The sequence below is a fragment of the Pongo abelii genome, chromosome 1 (genome assembly GCF_028885655.2).
Source record: "Pongo abelii isolate AG06213 chromosome 1, NHGRI_mPonAbe1-v2.0_pri, whole genome shotgun sequence".
NCBI lineage: Eukaryota > Metazoa > Chordata > Mammalia > Primates > Hominidae > Pongo > Pongo abelii.
The window spans coordinates 187,516,852-187,531,175 of NC_071985.2; the positions used below are offsets into that span (position 1 = coordinate 187,516,852).

The following is a 14,324-nucleotide window of genomic DNA, read 5'->3' on the forward strand; positions in this document are numbered from 1 at the left end:
CTTCTCAGAATGTTTCACAGAAAAAAATCCTAAAATTCATATAGAACTACAGAAAACTCCTAATAGCCAAAGCAATCCTGAGCAAAAAGAACAAAGTGGGAGGCATCACACTACCTGACTTCAAAATATACTACAAGGCTATAGTAACTAAAACAGCATAGTACTGACTTAAAAGTGGATATATACACCTATGGAATGGAATAGAGAACGCATAAATAAATCCATGTATTTACAGCCAACTGATTTTTGACTAAGGCACCAAGAACATTCATTGGAGGAAGTAAAGTCTCTTCAATAAATGTACTAGGAAAACTGGATATCCGTATGCTGTAGAATGAAACCAGGCCTTTATCTCTCACAATATACAAAAATCAACTCAAGATGGACTAAAGACTTAAATGTAAGACCTGAAACTATGAAACTACTAAAAGAAAGTATAAAAGAAACACTCCAGAACATGGGACTGGGCAAAGATTTTATGGATAATACCTCACAAGCACAAGCAACAAACGCAAAAATAGCTGGGCCCAGTGGCTCACGCCTGGAATCCCAGCACTTTGGGAGGCCGAGGCGGGTGGATTACCTGAGGTCAGGAGTTTGAGACAAGCCTGGCCAAAATGGTGAAACCCCATCTCTACTAAAAATACAAAAAATTATTTGGGCATGTTGGTGGGCACCTGGAATCCCAGCTACTCTGGAGGCTGAGGCAGGAGAATTGCTTGAACCCGGGAGGTGGAGGTTGCAGTGAGCTGAGGTCATGCCATTGCACTCCAGCCTGGGCAATAAGAGCAAAACTTTGTCTCAAAAAAAATAGAAGCAAAAATAGACAAAAGGGATTATTACTATATCAAACTAAAATCTTCTCCACAGCAAAGGAAACTATCAACAGAGTGAAGAGACAAGCAGTAGAATAGGAGAAAATATTTTCAAACTATTAATCTGGCAAAGGATTAATACCAAGAATATACAAGGAACTCAAACAATTCAACAGCAAAAAAACCCAAATAATCCAATTTTTTTAAATGGGCAAATGAGTTGAATAGACATCTCTCAAAGGAGACATACAAATGGCCAGCAGGTATATAAAAGAACGCTCAACATCACTAATCACCAGGGAAATTCAAATCAAAACCACAATGAGATAACATCTCACTCCAGTTACAATGGCTACTATCAGAAAGACAAAAAAATAACAAATTCTGGAGAAGATGTGGAGAAAGGGGAACTCTACATATTGCTGGAGGGAACGTAAATTAGTACAGCCATTATGGAAAACAGTATGGAGGTTCCTCAAAAAATGAAAAACAAAGCCAGGCACGGTTGCTCACACCTGTAATCCCCAGCACTTTGGGAGGCCGAGGTGGGTGGATCGTGAGGTCAGGAGATTGAGACCATCCTGGCTAACACGGTGAAACCCTGTTTCTACTAAAAATACAAAAAATTAGCTGGGCATGGTGGCATGTACCTGTAATCTCAGCTACTCGGGAGGCTGAGGCAGGAGAATAGCTTGAACCCGGGAGGCAGAGGTTGCAGTGAGCCAAGATTGCGCCACTGCACTCCAACCTGGCGAGAGAGTGAGACTCTGTCTCAAAAAAAAAAAAAAAGAAAAGAAAAACAGAGCTGTCTGATGAGCCAGCAATTGCACTACTGAGCATATATCCAAAGGAAATTATGTTATCTGCACTCCCATGTTTATTGCAACACTATTCACAACAGCCTATGTATATCTATAAGTTATATACAGATATATAAGATAGATATCACATTTTCTTTATGTGTATATATGTATACTCCATTGTGCGTGTGTATATACTCCATTGTGTGTGTATATACGCATATGCACACATATATATACACATATGTGTGTATGTACATGTATATACATACACACATATATAATACATACAATGGAATATATATATACACACACACACTGGAATATATATAGACACATACTCAATGGAACACTATATCTATACACACACACACACACACACAAGGGAATATATATATACACACAATGGAATACTGTATATATATATATACGCACACACACCCCCACAATGGAATATATATATGCACACACACATATATATACACATACACTTAATTTCCCTCACACACACAATGGAATACTATTCATCAATAAAAGAACAAAATCCTATCATTTGTGAAAACATGAAAAAGTTACCTGTAATCCCAGCTACTCGGGAGGCTGAGGCAGGAAAATGGCTTGAATCCGGGAGGCAGAGCTTGCAGTGAGCTGAGATAGCGCCACTGCACTCTGGCCTGGGCGAAAGAGCGAGACTCTCTCTCAAAAAAAAAAAAAAAAAGAAAGAAATATCACACTGTACCCGGTAAATATATATAATTATTACGTGTCAGTGAAAAATAATAAAAGCAAAAAACCCTTTTTAATGTTTTAAATAGTTAAAATGGAACAAATGCCAATTAAATGATAGTATGTTTATGAAGTTGAAAGATTTTATTGATATGGCAACAAAGACAGTAGCTTCTAACAAGATAAAAAGAATGGCTATTAGAATTACCTCGCTAGCGCAGTGGCTCATGCCTACAATCCCAGCACATTGGGAGGCCTAGGCAGGAGGAGCAATTGAGGCCAGGAGTTCATAGACCAGCCTGGGCAACACAGTGAGATCCTGTCTCTACAAAAAATTTAAAAATTAGCCAGGCATGGTGGCACATACCTGTAGTCCTAGCTACTTGGGAGGTTGAAGCAGGAGAATCCCTTAAGCCCAGGAGTTTGAGGCTGCAGTGATTTATGATCATGTCACTGCATTCGAGCCTGGGCAACAGAGTTAGACCCTGTCTCTAAAAAACAATAAAATAATTTTTAAAAAGGAATTTCCAGAAAAACATAAAACCATGGTTTAAAAATGAAACAAATTAAAATGCTGCTTCTATTTTGGCAATCAATGGATAATAAGATAAGAAAACCCACATGGTCCTGACACTTCTATTTCTGTTTTTAAAATTTTATAATTTTGAGGTTAGATTTTTTAAAATCCTGATAGACTTGCGAACATCTTTGAAAACTTCAGCCATTATTAATTATGCTTGTCTCCATCCATTTCTTGTCCTTCCTCTACACTGCTGTACACTGCAGAGGACTAGCTCATGCAAGTTATGTTTCTTTTTTCTTTCTTTTTTTTTTTTTTGATACGGAGTCTCACTCTGTCACCCAGGCTGGAGTGCAGTGACACAATCTCGGCTCACTGTACCCTCCACCTCCCAGGTTTAAGCGATTCTCTTGCCTCAGCCTCCAGAGTAGCTGGGATTACAGGTGTGCGCCACTACATCTGGCTAATTTTTTATTTTTAGTAGAGACGAGTTTTCACCATGTTGGTCAGGCTGGTCTCAAACTCCTGACCTCGTGATCCTCCTGCCTTGGCCTCCCAAAGTTCTGGGATTACAGGCATGAGCCACCATGCCCGGCCACAAGTTATATGTCTTTCTTTGTTTTTGTTTTTGTTTTTGTTTTTGTTTTTTTGATACAGGGTTTTGCTCTTATTGCCTAGGCTGGAGTCCAGTGGTGCGATCTTCGCTCACTGCAACCTCTGCCTCCCAGGTTCAAGCGATTCTCCTGCCTCAGCCTCCCAAGTAGCTGGGATTACAGGCATGTACCACCATGCACAGCTAATTTGTATCTTTAGCAGAGATGGGGTTTCACTCTGTTGGTCAGGCTGGTCTCGATCTCCTGACTTCAGGTGATCCACCCACCTTGGCCTCCCAAAGTGCTGGAATTATAGGCTACTGTGCCCGGCTGGCTGGCTTGCTTGCTTTTTTTTTTTTTTTTTTTGACAGAGTCTCACTCTGTTGCCCAGGCTGGAGTGCAATGGCACCATCTCGGCTCACTGTAACCTCCTCCTCCCAAGTTCAAGTGATTCTCCTGCCTCAGCTTCCCGAGTAGCTGTGACTACAGGCGCCTGCCACCACGTCTGGCTAATTTTTGTATTTTTAGTAGAGATGGGGTTCCACCATGTTGGTCAGGCTGGTCTTGATCTCCTGACCTCAGGCAATCCGCCCACCTCGGCCTCCCAAAGTGCTGGGATTACAGGCGTGAGCCACTGCACCAGGCCTGCAAGTTATATTTCTAAAGTTCTCTCACCTGGTTACTTTTGGTTAATAGGAGGGATATTGGAGGATTTCTGCTTCAGCCAGCATCTTCAACATTGACAGTGTCTTTTTGATCTCACCAGAGTCTCTTCCTCCTTATCTTGCTTCCACGGGGTGGTCCTTCCCTTAGTGGTTTCAGTTCCCATTGAGTGGTCCCACCTCACGGGCTCTGTTACCACTACCTCCTCCACTGATTCTCCAGCCCTCGGGGTGGTAGAGGCTTCCTGCTGTTGCTAATTTCTGAGTTGCTTCCCCATTCCCTGTTACAACCCATTTGTAACTACCCTCCTGTATAAAATTCCTTCTATTTAACAACGTGGCATAGACTCCATTTCTGTTTCTCTGACTGGACCCAGATGTAATTAATCTAAGGTAGTGTATATGGACCATGGGAATTAATGCCATTCAATCAACCATCAAAAGACAAGGAGAGGCCGGGTGCCATGGCTCACGCCTGTAATCCCAACACTTTGGGAGGCCGAGGCAGGTGGAACACTTGTGGTCAGGAGTTCAAGACCAGCCTGGGCAGCATAGCGAGACCCTGTCTCTACAAAAAAAAAAAAAAAAAAAAAAAAAAAAGCCAGGCATGATGGCTTACACCTGTAGTCCTAGCTACTCAAGAAGCTGAGGTGGGAGAATCACTTGAGCCCAGGAATTCAAGGCTGCAGTGAGCCATGATCATGCCACTGCACACTTCAGCCTGGTTGACAGAGTGAGACCTGTCTCTAAAAAAGTACAAAGAAAAAAGAAATGAAAAATAGAAGCCTAAAAGATTTACTGTCTGGCCATTTACAGAAAACATTTTCTGACCTCCGTATTAGGTAATGGAGTAGCCAGGCTCAGAGACATGCTTTGAGAAGGCTGGTTGCGCTTGTATAATCATTCCAAGCAAGGTGGAAATTGGTGGTAGAGAGGCTAGTGGGGAACCCAATGCAGTAATCCAGAAGGGAGATGAGGAGGGCTGTATTAGTCAAAACTTTCTGATTGCAAGTGATCAAAACCTAACCTAACCAGACAAGCAAAAGTGAACTTGGAACACCCTGCAAATTGTCTCTCCAATATCCATTCCTTGTCTTGCATACTAAGAAAAGCCCAATTTAGTATGGGTCAGCAGTATATGTAGTAGCTAAAATATTTACCTTTCTAGAGTGCAGGTTGGGATAATCTGCACTTAGGGCAGACCATATATGACCCAGTTCTGGCCAATGGAAGAATAAAGGAATTTTCAGAGTTAGGCTTGCAGAGGTACATGCCTGGTATGCTTGTTCTTTCAGCCCTTTGTCCCTCATCTTTTCCCTCTCTTCTTGCTAAGAAAGCAGACTCCATTTGGGATGTACAGTCACTATCTTGCCTCACACTAAGGATAGTGGAGCAGGCAAACATAGAAGCCTGGGTCTTTTATGACATCCTGTAACCTGGAGCAACTGCTCTAACCCTGGAATGCCTAACTCTAAGCATTTTTTTTTTTTTTTGAGATGGAGTCTCACTTTGTCACCCAGGATGGAATACAGTGGTGAGTGGTGTGATTTTGGCTCACTGCAACATCTATCTCCCGGGTTCAAGCAATTCTCCTTCCTCAGCCTCCCTAACAGCTGGGATTACAGGCGCCCGCCACCATGCCAGACTAATTTTTGTATTATAGTAGAGATGGGGTTTCACTATGTTGGCCAGGCTGGTCTCAAACTCCTGACCTCAAGAGATCCACTGGCCTTGGCCTCTCAAAGTGCTGGGATTACATACATCAGCCACTGTGCCCGGCCCATCTATTGATGGGAAGAAAATTAACTCCTATATGGGTAAGCCATATTAATTACTTGCAGCCAAACACATCCCTAACTGATAGAGAGAATTTGTTGGAAAAATCCTGAAATAACTGAGATTATACAAACTGAATCCCATTACTGTCCTTTGCATATTGGATTCATTTTCTTTTCTTGCACTCATCTGGCTTTCTTTACTCCTTGATCCACATGGCAGAAAATATGGCCATGGCTGGCCGGGTGAGGTGGTTCATGCCTGTAATCCCAGCACTTTGGGAGGCCGAGGCGGGCGGATCACGAGGTCAGGAGTTTGAGACCAGTCTGGCCAACATGGTGAAACCCTGTCTCTACTAAAAATACAAAAATTAGCCAGGCATGGTGGCACGTGCCTGTAGTCCCAGCTACTCAGGAGACTGAGGCGGGAGAGTCACTTGAACCCGGGAGGCAGAGGTTTCAGTAAGCCAAGATCATGCCACTACACTCCAGCCTGGGTGACAGAGCAAGACTCCATCTCAAAAAAAGAAAGAAAGAAAGAAAGAAAGAACGAAAGAAAGAAAGAAAATGTGGCCATGGCCAACAACGGCGTCTATGTTTTACATTGTATACCTACAGTCATTGAAGAGAGATTAACCACACTCTCTTGGTCTTAAATATAAAAAAGTAAGAAGAAACTCATTGTCCCACTTTGGGCCACATGACGGCCCACAGACCAATCAACCATAGACAGATAGGGTAGGTCAACTATAGACATGAAATCTCCAGCAGGAATGACATGAATAGAATGGGAGGAGAGGCAGTACCCACCAGAAGGAAGATGCCTAACAGACAAAACCACAGATATTTACTACAAAACCTGAATGAGGGTGGTGGTAGCAGAGTTAGAAGACAGATTCAAAGAATAATTAGGGAGAAATCAATAGTTGACTGATTGGTTTTGGGGGAGGGCAGTGAAAAGACAACTTTGGCCAGGCGCGGTGGCTCATGCTTGTAATCCCGGCACTTTGGAAGGCCGAGGCGGGTGGATCATGAGGTCAGGAGATGGAGACCATCCTGGCTAACACGGTGAAACCCCGTCTCTACTAAAAAAAATACAAAAAATTAGCTGGGTGTGGTGGTGGGTGCCTGTAGTCTCAGCTACTTGGGAGGTGAGGCAGGAGAATGGTGTGAACCTGGGAGGCGGAGCTTGCAGTGAGCCGAGATCGCGCCACTGCACTCCAGCCTGGGCGAAAGAGCGAGACTCCATCTCACAAAAAAAAAAAAAAAAAAAAAAAAAAAGAACTTCAAGGTTTTTGTTTCTTGTGAAAAAAAAAGAATTACTGATTGAATCAAAATGAATTATTATAAACAGTAACTTTGGCAGTCAATTCTTCTCTTTACATACTTCACACAGATTTTAACACCAGATTCTAACCTTAGTTCCTAAAGATTCCACACATGTCAATATGAAAATCACAAAGCTGCCAGGCGTAGTAGCTCATGCCTGTAATCACAGCACTTTGGGAGGCTGAGGCAGGCAGATCACAAGGTCAGGAGTTCGAGACCATCCTGGCCAACATAGTGAAACCCTGTCTCTACTACAAATACAAAAAAATTAGCCGGGCGTGGTGGTGTGTGCCCCTGTAGTCCCAGCTACTCGGGAGGCTGAGGCAGGAGAATCGCTTGAACCCGGGAGGCAGAGGTTGCAGTAAGCCGAGATTGCGACACTGCACTCCAGCCTGAGCGACAGTGCAAAACTCGGCCTCAAAAAAAAAAAAAAAAAAAAAAGTCACAAAGCTTCCAATGAATGAAGGAGCAGAAAGCAGGGAATAGGTAGTTCACAAAGGATGAAATTAAAGAAGCCGCTGGGCACGGTGGCTCACGCCTGTAATCCTAGCACTTTGGGAGGCTGAGGCGGGCAGATCACTTAAGGCCAGGAATTCAAGACCAGCCTGGCCAGCATGGCGAAACCCAGTCTCTACTAAAAATACAAAAAATTAGCCAGGCGTGGTGGCATGCACCTGTAGTCCCAGCTGCTTGGGAGGCTGAGGCACCAAAACCACCTGAACCTGGGAGGCGGAGGTTGCAGTGAGCCAAGATCTTGCCACTGCCCTCCAGTCTGGGCAATAGAGCAAGACTCTGTCTCAAAAAAAAAAAAAAAAAAAAAAAAAATTAGAGGGGTTAACAAACATGAAAAATGTTCTAACTTACTAGTGATCAAAGAAATGTAAATCAGGCCGGGCGCGGTGGCTCACGCCTGTAATCCCAGCACTTTGGGAGGCTGAGGCGGGCGGATCATGAGGTGAGGAGATCGCAACCATCCTGGCTAACACAGTGAAACCCCGTCTCTACTAAAAAAATACAAAAAAATTAGCTGGGCATGGTGGCAGGTGCCTGTAGTCCCAGCTACTCGGGAGGCTGAGGCAGGAGAATGGCGTGAACCGAGAAAGCGGAGCTTGCTGTGAGCGGAGATCGAGCCACTGCACTCCAGCCTGGGAGACTGAGCGAGACTCTGTCTCAAAAAAAAAAAAAAAGAAAAGAAAGAAATGTAAATCAAAACAAGGAGGTAAGTCATTCTAAAAAGCTTATTAGATTAGCAAGTGGGCTGGTTACTGAGGCAATGTGCTAGACCTGGGTGTTCAGCTGTGTTTCAGATGACAAAGGAAATAGGCACAGCCTTTAAAGTAAGCATTGTGGCCAGAGTTATTCATGAACCATAGAAATGTTCCACCTCCGTGATTTCACCACTGAAAAAAGACCCTAAGCAAATAATCCAAACTGTGGAAAAAAAGCCCTATGCATTAAAGATGTTTTTCACAGCATTGCTTAAAAGAGTAAAAATAATTTACAAACGAATAGTTGGCCAGGTGCAGTGGCTCACGCCTGTAATGCCAGCACTTTGGGAAGCCAAGGCGGGCTGATCACGAGGTCAGGAGATCGAGACCATCCTGGCTAACATGGTGAAACTCCGCCTCTAGTAAAAATACAAAAATTAGCCAGGCGTGGTGGTGGGCACCTGCGGCCCCAGCTACTCAGGAGGAGAATGGCGTGAACCTGGGAGGCGGAGCTTGCAGTGAGTCAAGATCCCGCCACTGCACTCCAGCCTGGGCAACAGAGCAAGACTCTGTCTCAAACAACAACAACAACAACAACAACAACAACAAATCTAATAGTTAAGTACTGGCTTAATAAATTATGATATCCTGTTACAATGCAACCTTATGCAACCATTAAAATGATACCAAATAAAAAGGATATAGCAACACAGAAAATGCTTTTGGCCGGGTGCGGTGGCTCATGCCTATAATCCCAGCACTTTGGAAGGCTGAGGTGGGTGGATCACGAGGTCAGGAGTTTGAGACCAGCCTGGCCAATATGGTGAAACCCTGTCTCTACTAAAAATACAAAAATTAGCTGGGCATGGTGGTGTGCATCTGTAGTCCCAGCTACTAGGGAGGCTGAGGCAGAAGAATTGCTTGAACCCAGGAGGTGGAGGTTGCAGTGAGCTGAGATTGCACCACTGGATGACAGAGTGAGACTCTATCTCAAAAAATAAATAAATAAAAGAGAGAGAGAGGCCGGGCGCAGTGGCTCATGCCTGTAATCCCAGCACTTTGGGAGGTCAAGGTGGGCGGATCACCTGAGGTCAGAAGTTTGAGACCAGCCTGACCAACGTGGAGAAACCCCGTCTCTACTAAAATACAAAAACATGAGCTGGGCATGGTGGCGCATCCCTGTAATCCCAGCTACTTGGGAGGCTGAGGCAGGAGAATCGCTTGAACCTGGGAGGCGGAGGCTGCGGTGAGCTGAGATCGCGCCATTGCACTCCAGCCTGGGCAACAAGAGTGAAACTCTGTCTCAAAAAAAAAAAAAGAGAGAGAGAGAGAGAAAGAAAATGCTTTTAATGTAACTTTAATTATATTAGCTATGTTCCATGTATAAATTCAAATAAACCCAAAGCATATGAAGTAATAAATGAAAATTCACTTCAGGGTAATTATTACTAGAAGTTTTGTGTGTCTGCAAACTTTTTCTATGCACACAAAATCGTATATCTCAATACTTTTACTCTTCACGTGTCAAAAATTTTCCATGTCATTAATAGTTCTCTGAAACATTTTAAATGGCAGTTTGATAATGTACTGTGCAAATAACATATAAGTATGTACTCAATATTCCCATTATTATCAGTAAACTATGATAAACTTTTGGCTGCAAATAATCGAAACTCACCCAAGCTAGCTTAAGGAAAAGATATAAGCTGCTATAAGGATACTGAAGTGTTTCACAGGATGCAGAAGTAGGAATACAGAAAGTGACTAGAATGTAGGTGAAATGCTCCAGAGAATATTTTGTCTCTATCTCTTATCTCTGCTTCTCTCCACATCTCTGCCCCTATTCTCCTCTCTCTGCAGACTGGCTTTCTCTGTTTTTCAGTCTATCTGGAGGACAATAGCCGTGATACAGTTCCTAAATTTTTACACTCCTACCATTCTAGATATCAGTCCAAACTAAACCAGAATTCGTAGGTGTGAAAGACAATATAATTGACCTAGTTTGGTCAGGTGTCTACCCCAGTCTAATCAACTGTGGTCAGTGGATGAAGGTTCTGCTTCTGAGGCTTGAATAAGAAAGGTGGTGATGTGAATCAGTCCCACTATTCCCAAAAAAGGGTGAATCATTTGTGAGCTGGGAAGATACCCCAAGAGATGTCTGCTATAGCCTCCATGTGTCAATTTCTCTTCTTAGAATGGATAGATTAAGTGAAATTATTAAGTCAAATGATATGAGCATTTTAAGACCAATTGCTTTCCAATCTACTTTTATTTTTTATTTATTTTTTTTGAGACACAGTCTCACTCTGATGCCCAGGCTAGAGTGCAGTGGCATGATCTCAGCTCACTACAGCCTCTGTCTCCCAGGTTCAAGCGATTCTCATGCCTCAGCATCCCCCATGTAGCTGGGATTACAGGTGTACACCCCCCCACCTAGCTAATTTTTTGTATTTTTAGGAGAGACAGGGTATCACGATGCTGGCCAGGCTGGTCTGGAACTCCCGGTCTCAAGTGGTTCTCCCACCTCAGCCTCCCAAAGTGCTGGGATTACAGATGTGAGCCACTGCGCTCAGCTCCAATCTACTTTTTTTTTTTTTTTTTTTTTTTTTGAGATGGAGTCTCGCTCTGTCACCCAGGCTGGAGTGCAGGGGTGCTATCTCCACTCACTGCAAGCTCTGCCTCCCGGGTCCATGCCATTCTCCTGCCTCAGCCTCCTGAGTAGCTGGGACTACAGGCGCCCACCACCATGCCTGGCTAATTTTTTGTATTTTTAGTAGAGACGGGGTTTCACCATGTTAGCCAGGATGGTCTCGATCTCCTGACCTCATGATCTGCCCACTTCGGCTTCCCAAAGTGCTGGAATTACAGGCGTGAGCCACCTCGCTTGGCCCCCAAAGCTTCTTAAGCTGATAAACAACTTCAGCAAAGTTTCAGGATACAAAATCAATCACTAGCAGAAAGCACTAGCACTCCTATCCACCAACAACAGCAGGTGTCTGGGCTTTCGCAGCTTCTTCTTGAAGTAAGCATCAGTAAGATGTTTGGGGATTTTTACATTACCGATATCAATTTTAGTTGAGGTGGCAATGACAAATTTCTGGTGTGTTCTTCGTAGAGGAACTCGATTGAGGACCAGAGGTCCAGTCACAAGTAACAAGCCACTAGCCAGCTGCTTCAGGAAAACCACCTTCTTGCCCCTGTGGCGTCCAGTGAGGATGATGAGAATGGTCCCGGGAGTGATGCTGGCTCGCAGTTTTCTCACGTGCTGACTGAAGGATTTTTTGCCGTGGCTCAACAGCTTTCGAGGCACGTCCTCAGTAGGATAATATCTAGGCATTTTGAGAAGTTTAACCACCTGGGTACCGCCATTCTTGTCACCACCAACTGGTTTTGTAACAGTTGCAAGAAACTTCTCCTTCTTTTTCTTTTCAACCTTAGATTTAGCGGCTGAGTACTTCCTCTTGTACATGGCCTTTCTGGAATACATGGCAGATCGGTAATATCTGCCAATTCCTCTGACAAGGACAGGACATTGCGGCTGCAATGGGGCTTTCCCTTCTTGGGCTTTTTAGCCTTGAGGTTACCCTTTTTCACCTTGCCACCAACATCAGCCTTCTTGGCTTCGGGTTTCTTCTCTTTAGTATCTGGCTTCTCAACTTTTTCACCCACCATCTTGCAAGATGGGAAACAAGTGTCTGCATTTCTTCCAGTCTGCCCACACCTGTTCTTCAGCCACTGCTGTCTCCTGCCTGGTTCCCCTCCCTACCCTGCCACCAGTTCTTCTGGTCCTCTTCTCCTCCCTGGGAGCCATAGCTGCCTTTGGGCTATACAGGTCTCCCAGCTCTGTTTTCTGGAAAGACAATATTTGTAGAGAAAGTTCAGAGGTCCTCATTAGCAGGAGTCAACACTGCAGCAGTCTATATTGCAGAACAGAAGCTGGACACTTACATGTGGTATCAAAGCATCAGCTGCCTGGAGAACTTTTCTTTGCTAGTGCTGCGGATAGAGCATGCAATTATGCAGACGAAAGTTTCATTCCCCTGCCCTGCATCTCTCCATGATTTCACCCGCCCCACCCACAGACTCCAATACACAATTCAATCATTACATTTTGTGTATGGTGTTGTCATTATCTATCTCCCCCTTAAAGTACTAACTCCGGCCAGGTGTGGTGGCTCACGCCTGTAATCCCAACACTTTGGGAGGCTGAGGTGGGTGGATCACCTGACGTTAGGAGTTCGAGATGAGCCTGATCAACATGGTGAAACCCCATCTCTACTAAAAATACAAAAAAATTAGCTGGGCACGGTGGCAGGCGCCTGTAATCCCAGCTACTTGGGAGACTGAGGCAGGAGAATCGCTTGAACCCGGGAGGCGGAGGTTGCAGTGTGCTGAGATTGCACCACTGCACTCCAGCCTGGGAGACAGAGCGAGACTTCATCTCAAAAAAAAAAAAGGACCAATTCCTTGAGGACAGGGACTATGTCTACCTTGTTTATCTCTGTGTCTTCAGTACTATTAAATTCCTCTCCTAGATTTCCTCTGCTAACACTTCCTTGGATCCTCTTAGATTAGCTCCCTCACTGGGAAAAATAAAAAATAAAGGCTATAGGTAGAATAGAGGTTCAAGAAGAACCATTTGTCATCCACAAAGCTAAAGAACAAGAGCAGTAAGTTTGTTCTGTTTTGTTTTGTTTTTGAGACCGAGTCTTACTCCGTTGCTCAGCCTGGAGTGCAGTGGCACAATCTCAGCTCTGCTTCCCGGGTTCAAGTGATTCTAGTGCTTCAGCCTCCCAAGTAGCTGGGACCACAGGCGTGCCACCACGTCTGGCTAATTTTCGTATTTTTAGTAGAGATGGGGTTTTGCCATGTTGGCCAGGCTGGTTTTGAACTCCTGGCCTCAGGTGATCCACCCGCCTCAGCCTCCCAAAGTACTGGGATTACAGGTGTGAGCCACTGTGCCTGGCCAAGAACAGTAAGATTTTTTAACTGAGCCCTGAATTTACAAGGCTTATGGTGAAAGGAATCTAACATTTTCTAAGTGCCTACTAAGTACTAGGCATCTGTCTTATTCAATACTCTCTCCTTTACTTGGTTTCTCTCCACCGTAGGAAAGATGGTAGCCAGCAGCCCCAGGCTCACATGATCTCAGACAAGATCCTGCAATGAAAAAGGAGAGGGATTCTCTCTCACAGTATATAGATTAAGCCAATAAAGGATTCTGATTAGCTCTCTTGAGTTACATGTGCCCTGTGGACCCATTACTGCACCAGGGAGATGAAATACTATGACAGACGTGGCTGAGTTATGTGTCCTATGACAAAGAGGGGCAAGTTATTATCCAAACAAGTGGGGTAGAAAAGCTTGATGGGCAGCAAAGAGCATTAGTTTACACAGCTATGGAGTATTAAAGCAAGTCGCGCGTGGTGGCTCACGCCTGTAATCCCAGCACTTTGGGAGGCCGAGGCAGGTGGATCACCTGAGGTCAGGAGTTCGAGACAAGCCTGGCCAACATAGTGAAACCCCATCTCTACTAAAAATACAAAAAATTAGCCGGGTGTGGTGGCAGGCACCTGTAATCCCAGCTACTCTGGAGGCTGAGGCAGGAGAATCACTTGAACCCGGGAGGTGGAGGTTGCAGTGAGCCGAGATCACACCATTGCACTCCAGCCAGGGCTTGAACAAGAGCGAAATTCCACCTCAAAAAAAAAAAAAAGTATTAAAGCAATTCTGTCATTGGAGCCTCTCCTCTAACATTCTAACCATTATACTATATGGATTGCCTTTTTCTGCCCTGAGGAGATGGCTTCAAAGATTTAAAGGGCCTTTTCAGCTCTCTGTTAGAGAGAGAACGTGTTCTTTGCACCATACCTTGATCACTGGGCCTGATCTGAAA

The 14,324-nt window shown here is 44.3% G+C and overlaps 1 pseudogene; it reads right to left on the reverse strand.

Annotated features, from left to right (window-relative positions):
* Window positions 1-11,378: 11,378 nt before the first annotated feature.
* LOC100454374 (large ribosomal subunit protein eL6-like) lies at window positions 11,379-12,110 on the reverse strand (annotated as a pseudogene).
* Window positions 12,111-14,324: the final 2,214 nt, after the last annotated feature.